Consider the following 7,500-nt stretch of genomic DNA (forward strand, 5'->3'; position numbering starts at 1 on the left):
TTCTTTAATATATAATTTTACGTATTATGAAATATTTTTTATTATGTAACCATTTCTAGAAATCACTAGACATAAGACAAATTAAACCGTGATAAATTCAATTATTTTACATGGCCTCCCAGCCAGAGAATGAAAATCATACTGTATTTGGTTTGATTCATATGTGGACAATTATATTTACTAATATGGAATTAGCTTAGACCTTACCCGTAAATGAATCAGACATAATTTCGAATTGTCCTTTGTTCAGGCCAGAACGAAGGACTAAAGGTGAAGGTGTCGCATTTGTGCTTCGTCGCGGAGACTAGGAAGCAAAGTGAGGAGCGAATTTAGCTGAAAGAAGTATTACGTAGATAAAACCATATATAATAATATATATATTTTTTTTAATCTGTACGAGTTAGATAATGCGACTGAGATTTATTTGTAAATATTATTTAGGAACGGGTTTGTAGATATACCATAAGCTGAATCAAAAATGACATCAGGTAAAAGAGTGATCAATGCATACTTCTGAGTAGATACGCCCTTTATATAGCTGCAAAATAATATTTAGTGACTCCATAACTAATATTCTAAAGATCATTTATTACATCTAGTTAGAATCATGCAAGTATTTCACGTGAATATGCGATCAGATCTGATTTATTAAAAAAAAAAAAAACATTGAATGTGAGGTCATCTCACGGTTGGTCTAAGAATGTAAATCGTTTAAGAGAAAGCTTGGAATTTTGCAAATACTTAGAGGAAATTTCTACCTTATTAAATTTTGTTTCAGGTCATGAAAGGTCATAGGTATAAGAACACGTGTCGTAAAATACATTTGTGCTTAATTTTATGGATCTGAATCTAAAATTACCTTCTCGTTACGGAATACACAGTTACACTACTGTACAAACATAATTTAATGAATGCTGTTATCGTACCAATCTATTCCGAGAATGATGACGTAATTATTTTTCATATCCTTAGGTATACAATACTCCTTAGATAAAAGCCCATCATGAAGCTTATATTTCTATCACCAAGGTAAAATATTAATACAGGAAAGTGCAACAGGCTAAGTGAAGAACCCAGAGGACACTTCTTGCTCCGGTTTCCCTCTGAAGGAAATGGGAGGCGTCCATTTTTCTATATGAATAGGGTTAATACCACACCAGAAGACACAGTAACTGTAAAAGAGAAAAAGGCCTCTCTTCTGAAGAGAGAGTCTCAGACAAGTTTGTCTGTTTGGTGCAATTTTGTCAAGTTATCCGGCTAGCACAGGATGTCGTGATTAGACTCCGTTTCTGGTGAAAGAAGAAGACTATGTACAAAAGGTCTTGAAAGCTCAAAGATACGTTAACTGACATCGCTATTTCACTAGGTCATGTAACAAGCGAGTGCCTAAAATAAAGTAATACATTTAGTTCTAAATCTCTATGTCGTTTACATTCTAATTAAATTTTGTATTTTTCCATTTCGTTTGACATTTTGCGTACATTACGACACAGTTGACAATTTAAATATGACAACATAGATAATTTATGCTATTATCATGATTTGATTTCATTTCATAAAGATCACCAATGCAATTGGTTCCATAAATTAGGCTTCACCATGCGTATCTCGAGGAAAGGAATAAGATAATCTGAAAATTAACCACTTGGAAATATAGACCGATTGGCTGCAAGTCTGAAAGGTGGGTACACAGATGCCTGCAGTTACATTTATGTGCATATAATAATAATAAAAATAATAATAATAATAATAATAATAATAATAATAACAATAAACAGAAGTGAACAGATTGCTTCAATAATTGAGAATACAAATCTTGACACAAATAGATATATATGAATAAAAAAAAATAAAAAAAATAAAAAAAACAGATGAATATACATATGGCGAGTAGATACCAGATATGGGCCTTAACCTATAAACAAATATAAACAAGGGTTGACCGACACAGATATAGAGAAGTATATACGTGTTGTTAACCATAGTGTAGAAACGGATACATGAAGCAAGCAGGTAGATGATCATTAGATTAGAAATTATAAAGAAATTTATTGATGCATCCAAAGTGTTAGGGGTTTCGGGATGCTACAAAAGAGGCCTTTAATGATCGCCCACTGTATTAGCGCTTAATGATGGGAACAAGAAATTTGAACATGGTTAGACAAAACTAACAGATAAGTATATGTTCACATGGAGAACTCTTTTAACGATAGGGATATAGCTTGATAGCTAGGTAGGTATCGATAAATACGAATACAGGAAAGCACAGTAGATTTATATATAGTAATCAGGATGAAAATAACATATATTAATGTGGTCAAGAAAATAAACATGAGTAGGAAGATAAATATATGAAAAGACACTCAGTAGTGAGTAAACACTGCTGACGAATTAGTGTACAATAAAATATTTATCATAAAAAAGAGTGGGAAAAAAATAACATACATAAAGAACATATTTACATATACATATATGACACATAGATACACACATATATATATTTATATACATATATCTCCTAGAAGCAGTGGCTTTGCAGAAATCATCAGTCGCTTATGTATATACAATGCCATCGGGGAAAATGAACAAAGAATGAGGAAAATGATTTCCTCATTTTCTATATTTTTGTGAAATGGCTCTGCACATAGATGGCTCTGCTAGTGCTCAGCCACAAAGGAGTCATTTAGTAGATCTTGTGACCTTACGTGAATTGAACTGGCGGAAAAACGTATTTTTTTACTATTTTATTATAAACATTATAAATACTATAACGTTATAAACATTAGTAACAGCAAACTAAGATAACGTAAAATATTTTCGTAAATCAAAAAGAGTAAACGTGCGAGAGAGGCAGTACTCGTAACTGCCTCATTGGTGATTTAGTACAAGTGTAGCCATCTATGTTGAAAAACAATCAAACAAGTAACTCACAGTGGGCATAGCACGTATGTACACGTCATGCCCGTCGGTAATGGGATATATATATATATATATATATATATATATATATATATATATATATATATATATATATCTCCTAGAAGCAGTGGATCTGCGAAAATCATCAGTCGCTTGGTGTCTTTTCGTCGAATTATCTTTCTGAGTTGAAGCAAGATACCGTTACCTTACCTTACTCCGTTCCCGCCGGCCGGAAAAGGGCTTCCGAAGGCGAGGAGGTTGGGAAGCGACCGACGGACCAATATCCGCACGGTGTCGTACATGCGAGAACTGACACGCGTCGGAGGCTGGGAGGCGACCGACGATTTACACGTCCTACTTAATTAAACTTACCTAAAGCCGAATCAGCAACAACGCCGACGAAGATAACGGGAAGAGAAGATCCCCTTAAGAATACTCAGGCTGAGAGTTGATTATGGATATATATATAAAAGCTAATTTAAAATCTCGTTTGTAATGATTAGTCTGTATCTGCGCACAAATATACAAGTACACTTATATATCACTAAAATTGTCACATGCGTATATACCTGATTTTGGTGCCGTATGCCAAATGCATTTGTACTACACGGACTGAAGTTGGTTACATTGACTGTGTAGGTAATTTAGGGAAGATGTGATAGTAGAACCGATTTCAGCAGCCTCACTCGGGGTTAAAACAATAACAACTAGTTTAGTTAGTTTGCAATGGATTCGTGCCTTATATATATATATATATATATATATATATATATATCGGGAAATCATTCGCTGGGCTACAGTACCTATATTTTTCCACAGCCATAAAATAACACACACACACACAACATGACAGATGAAACATTTATTTCCCATAACATAAATGATTTCGGTGGTGATACTTTGAGTCAAATAAAATAGTACAGTTATCAATATTGAAAGTATGTAAATATATTTGTCAAGGATATTAAACTGATGTTTTTCATATATTAGTACACATATGCCCATATTGTGTGCGTGGATAGATAGACACAGGTAAGGATATAGGTATATATAAAGAGAAAGAGAGAAATGTAGATATATATCAATGAACATGCAGTTGATATGGATATTCAAATAATAGATGGACCAGTGGCGCGCGCGCTGTTCTGTTCATACGTACATACAGATATACATACATATCATTATATATATATGATATGTGTGTGTGTTGCTTGTTGGAATTAATAAGCCAAAAGATCCATATACATTTACGAAAGAACGGGACTGTCGCTTTTTGAGTCATTTTCGATTAAATATTGAACAGCAATTCAGCTGACATTATTATTTATTTTGCATATTGTTCATTCCACTGAAATCGATATCAGTGCTTATGTAACGCTTATTAAACAATAAAATGGTAAAGATTGATAAAGATTCATTAGGAAAGCAACAAAGAAACGTCATCAGCGGTGAGGAAGGGAAGCACTACAGGCGACGATGGAGGCGTTGGCGGGAAGGGCAGCGGCGCCTCAATGCTCCGGAACTGCGGTCCAGAACCACACAGAAAACTGCTGCAAATGACTACATCACGTTAACACTCTGCAAATATCCGTCCTGCAAACAGATAGGCTACATGAATATACGATAATATGTAATCAAGATCATATATCAGCATCTGCTCATATGGTAAGAGTATAGAGTAAAAAGATTAATGCTTTGCATACCTTGAACTCTTCCCGCCGGCCGGAAAAGAGGGTTTCGGGTGAGGGTGTCGCACACGCGCTTCCGAAGGCGAGCAACTGGCACGCCTCGGATGCTGGGAGGCGACCGACGTACCAACTTCCGCACGGCCTCGCAGACCGACACGCAGCCTGGCGAATACAACAAGGATTAGCTCATATTTCCTGCCACACTTACGCCTTTTTTAGCAAAATAATATTGCAATTCTTTATATGCAATTTATGAAACTTACCGAAATCTGAATCCGTAAAGACTTCTATTAGCAGAGCGGTAGGTGGAGATATTCGTTTCGATACATCCTTCAGACCGCTTACATTGGAGTTTGCTGAAAATCAGTTAATATATGCATAAACTTGTTTCAGATCAAAATTTCTGCTACTGATAATTGCATCAGCAACCTCACTCGGGCTCTCATTCTCTGACATGATTTTAAGGTCACATAAGGTAACAGAGATGCAAGCAAACACCAAGGCTCTCTAAGGTCACATCACAAACCTGGGTTCACTAAACAAGAAAACTGGCGTAGGTCAGAAGAAAGGTTGTTAAAATTCATCTATTTCTCCGGAGTAAAATGGAAATCGATGACGTATTTGGTTAGACAACAGGGAAATATTATGAAAGTAACATTTTTCGTTATATTATTCCCCATGCTTCTCATTCTGGTAAATGACGAATGCATTAATTCATAATCAGTTAGACGATGGCTGTCATTTAATTAAACGAAGGATACAAAACTGATGACAGCCAGTCACAGCGCTGAATGAGAGTTAATGAGAACGTGTGGAAAGAAAACTGCGATGGTTAGATACAGCATTGGATAGTTGTGGAGAAAAACACGCATATCAATGAATTCAAGGAAAATATAGTAATGCATGGTATCAAAATATATGAATTAGTAAATATGTAAATATAAATGCATACACTAACTTAAACGCATAAACATATATGTGTATGTGTGTGTCTACGTGCGTGTTTATATGTAAGCATGTACACACACACACACATACATATATATAATGCAAAATACATATATGTAGGTAGAAAGAAAGAAGTACATGAATACATACACATACACTACACACACATATGTATATATGTGTGTATATGTATATAATATATATTCATATTTGTAGAAAGTGCTACATGTATAGATATCGGGATAAAATAATTGCTATATAATGATGTGGTAGAAAATATGCACACGAGTAGACCCTGCTGACTGGTTTATGTACAATATATGAGACTCTCATTGAAAAAAAAAATCTTTCCATCTGGATATTTGTCACCCAGGAGATGTAAGTGGAGTCGAAGTTCTCTGCCACATCTGCGACGGCTTCTGGGACCCTCTCCTTCAGGGCTACCATCCAACCCACCGTTATCTCTACCGACAGGAAAGTAGAGAGATATCCCTATCTTCCTCTTAGAGACGCTGCAGACTTTCACACTGTAGCATACTCCAGGTAGACTGCGTCAGATGATAGAAGCATCCCTGAAAGATGTAGACAAAACCGGAAAATGGTACTTGAATACACTTACCTTACCTGACCATCAATTCCGATGAAGAATTCCGAGTGACTAATAAACTTTTACATGACTATGACGGCGACCTGCAGCCTGGCAAGAGATTTATTGAGGGAGGCTTATCAAGGGACTATCATTGCTGAAAAATAGTTTAACAGCTTATGAATATTATTGTATCTCTAATCCGAACCAGTACATATTATTCTAAGAAAAAAGAACTTTAGATCCTTTATTGCAAGTAAACATAAGTACAACAGAATTAAGCATTAGTATCAGGAAGCATGGAAGCCAGACCATACAAAGCCAGGAAAACGTCCCCCCGCACAATACCGACCGGCAAGGGTAGAGGTAGGGAAAAGTCTGTCCCATGAGAATAAGTGACTTGATTAAAAGAGCCCCTACAATGCATTTTAATTTATATTTTTATAAACAATACTCATTCTTTCAGGTGTTTAAGTAATGTCCGTTGGACAAAATGCGTCAAGGAACTATAAACATTTAAAAACCAACAATACAACATCCTCAGCAGTGAGGTAGGGAAGCATGACAGGCGAAGCGCATTTTCTGAATATCAACATTTTGCGTCATTTTCTAGTGCATATTGAAAGTTCAATTTGCAGCTCTATTCATTTTGAATATCATTCAGGTGACATTGATATCAGAGTTTAGGTATTTAGGGTAACACTCAGTAAACTAATACTAAAGAGTAGTTAAGATTTATTAGGAAAGCAACAAAGAAACTTCATCAGCGTTAAGGCAGGGAAGCACTACAGGCGAAGATGGAGGCGAGGCGGGAAGGGCAACGGCGACGCCATGTTCCGGAACTGTGGTCCAGAACCACGCAGGAAACGGCTGCTCACGGCTGCAGGAGTGGCCAACACGTGTACACTCTGCAAATATCGACACTCCGGGAAGACTGGAGATGAAGGCTGGCTGGCTAAGATCTCCATTAGGTTATTCGTCCTGCAAAGAGATAATTTACATAAATATACGAAAACATGTAATGAAGGGTTATGTCAGTCTTTGAACATACGTGAGAGTACAATGTAAAATGATTGCTCTTCAAACCTTCTAGAAGCAGTGGATATGCTGAAATCGGCAGTCGTCTGGCGTTTATTTGTCTTTTCTTTCTGCGTTGGAGCAAGACTATATCGACGACGGATGCCGTGATTGAATTCCTTTCCCGCCGGCCGGAAAAGGGGGTTTCGAGTGAGGGTGTCGCACACGCGCTTCCGAAGGCGAGCAACTGGCAAGCCTCGGAGGCTTGGAGGCGAACGACGGACCAACATCCTCACGGCCTCGCAGGTCGACACGCAGCCTGGTCGATACAACAAGGATTAA

This window comes from Penaeus chinensis, chromosome 3 (genome assembly GCF_019202785.1).
Source record: "Penaeus chinensis breed Huanghai No. 1 chromosome 3, ASM1920278v2, whole genome shotgun sequence".
Taxonomy (NCBI): Eukaryota; Metazoa; Arthropoda; class Malacostraca; order Decapoda; family Penaeidae; genus Penaeus; species Penaeus chinensis.